Consider the following 2,788-nt stretch of genomic DNA (forward strand, 5'->3'; position numbering starts at 1 on the left):
TGCCTGTCAGCTCCGTAGCCGGAGGATTTTCCTTCGTCCTCTGGGGAGGTGGCTGAGTCAGCAGATCAATTGCACATCAGCAGCCTCTTTCACCCCACCCCCCCACCCTGTTTTATTCTTAGGAGTTTTACAACGAGATGCATTTTTTTCTCTTTCTCATTAACTCCCAAGGAAATTTAGTGCCAAACCGGCAGGGCGGCGGCATGCTGCCTGCACCCTGTATTTCCAGGGCCAAGAGGGAGCCCAGCAGCCCAGCCAGGGTGCTCCCTGGGTGGCTGGGGTCCAGCCGGGGCTGCTGGATCTGGTGCTTTCCCGACATGGAGCTGGTCTACCAGGACCGCTCAGATGCGGGCCAGCTCCATCCCCCCAAGCCACGGAACATGGCAGCACTCCCAAATGGATGCTCAGAGCCCCGGGGCTGAAAAGCCAAACAGCACAGATCCCAGCTTTGCCTTCACACAAGGGCACAGCCGTGGCTCCGACGCACCCCGGCTCTCTCGCACCGTAAACCCCCCTGAGCGAGCGGAGCGCCGGTGGGAGCAGCGCTCGGTGGTGCTGGCGTCAGTGCAGCATCGTCAGCTCACCCCGGCCACGGCCGCCCGACCGCAGGCAGCGCTCGCTGCAGCCCAGGCAGAGCTCACGGCGCGGAGACGTCTCCTAGCAGAAACCTGGAGAGATGGAAAAACCACAGTTGTGTACTGGAGACGAACTGAATTGCTCTCCACATAGAGGGCCCTTTCATATTTCCCACTCGCCTTCAAGTTAACATCTCTCCACGGGCCAAATCTTCCCATACAGGAGATGAAGTTTTGGCCAGAGATTATAAACTGATTGTGGGTGTAAATAAAAAAATTGCATATGTAGCACTGCTGCAAGCCAAGCCCAGCACATGTGCCTCCCTGCATCTGCTCATGCTCGCTGCGAGCGACTCGCCCCATGCACGCCTGCATCCGTGCACTTGCACGGGGATTGAGCTGAGGACAAACAGAACAAGGGGGAGAAAGAGGGAGGTTTCCGAGGACCCTGCTCAGAGGGAGGTTTCCAAGGACCGAGGGGAGGTGGCCCACCATCCCCTCTGTCCCTGCGGTGCAGCCCCCGCTCTCCACCTCCAACACTCAAAATCCTCGGCAGCATCCCCTCCTCGCTCTGCAGCAGCAATCTGGCATCACGCATCTTTATTTCCTAAACTTGGGCCAAAGCTTAATTAGCCCAGACCCATCACTGTTCGCAGAGCTAACACTTGACACCTTTCTTCAGCCTGCCCTGATTTCTTCCATAGGAAACGGCCTGCTTTTGCTCCCGCACACCAATTCTCAGAGAATTGCGTGTCCCCCGCTGCCAATTACACAATCCCGAAGTAAATCTGTATAGATTGCTCACCGCATTGCAATTTAGCATTTAAGTCCAATTTATTTTGTGGCCATTAATGGAGAAGAGGCTTCCTCCTGTGACCAACACAAAGCACCCGCAGGTGAAGGGCCCCAGCAGCAAACCCAGCCGGGCAGCAAAGGCACATCTGCCGGGGCATGCGGCTCATGCACGTGCTGGATTTTTGGCCGTCACGGCCGTCACAACGGTGCTTGGAGTGGGGGGTCCTCGTGCAGAAACCAACATCTGGGTTCGTTAGCGTGCGTGGCAATGGATGTGCACCCAGAAGCAGTAGGTGCACCCAGATGCTCCCAGCCCCCCCAGCCCACCTTGTCCACTCCGGTAGGAAAGCGGGGGGGTTAGAAATGCCTAACCCTGTTTCCACCACCTCCTAAAATGGAAGTCGCGAGCACTGGGTGGCGGGTCTGGACAGCTTTACTCCGCAGGCAGGTAGGCAGTGAATCTGGAAACCCTTTGCGGTGTGGGAACCGATGGCAGCGGTGTGGGGTCTCGCCTCCCTCGGCCCTTTGTTTAGGAATCCCATTTCTGCCATGTCTAAATATGCCCTAATCCTACAAACACTTCCCCTCCAGGAGAAGGAACAGGCCTTTCACTGATTTTTCTCTGCAGCCCTTTGCGCACACCTGAAACCTCGGGATAATAAGGAATGACTTGGCTTTGGTACAGCGCCTTTTCCCCTTGAATCTTATCACCCTTTCCATAGCTTGAAAGTGTTACTGGCCCCGTTCACAGGTCAAATAACTGGAGTTACAGTGCAGCGATGGAGGAAATCTGGTTTCAGCGCTTCTTTCTGAAGCTGATTTGGTGCAAACGCATTCTGCCGGAGCGTATATATTCAAAATGTTTTGACAGGTTAATTTTGCCCGGTTGGCTTTTTGCCAGCTGACATCTCACCCCTCTGTGCCATGCCGGCTGCACGCCAGACCAGCTCTCGCCTGGCCTCCACCGCCCGCAGAAGGCGACAAAACCTCCCGCCACAGCGGTGGGACCAGCCCAGTACTGATCTCTGCAGCCCCAGAAAGCATGAGCTATAGCGTATGTGTATGCTTGGGCCGTACCTCTGCAGCGTACAAAGTGTTTGCCCCAGATTTCAAGAGTCCATAGCAATTTTTTCTCCTATTGGCACCAACGACTTTTTGGATTCTAACACCCAGAAAGTGCTCTGGCAAAGGCTGTGTTTTCAGGCATAAGGGAGTTGTTCGTATAAAATCATCAAGTTTCTTTGGAGGATTTGGAAGTTCAATAAACCAAGTAACCAGGCAGGCTACAGCCAACACTACAGGAGTTATAATCAGAAGCGATACGCTGTAGATCTTTCTCCAGAACAGTGTTGGGTGGAAATTGCATCACTTGGGAAAAAGAAATGGGGGGGAAAGTTTTAAAAAAAAAAAAAAAAAAA

The sequence above is a fragment of the Pygoscelis adeliae genome, unplaced genomic scaffold (assembly GCF_000699105.1).
Source record: "Pygoscelis adeliae isolate BGI_AS28 unplaced genomic scaffold, ASM69910v1 Scaffold286, whole genome shotgun sequence".
NCBI lineage: Eukaryota > Metazoa > Chordata > Aves > Sphenisciformes > Spheniscidae > Pygoscelis > Pygoscelis adeliae.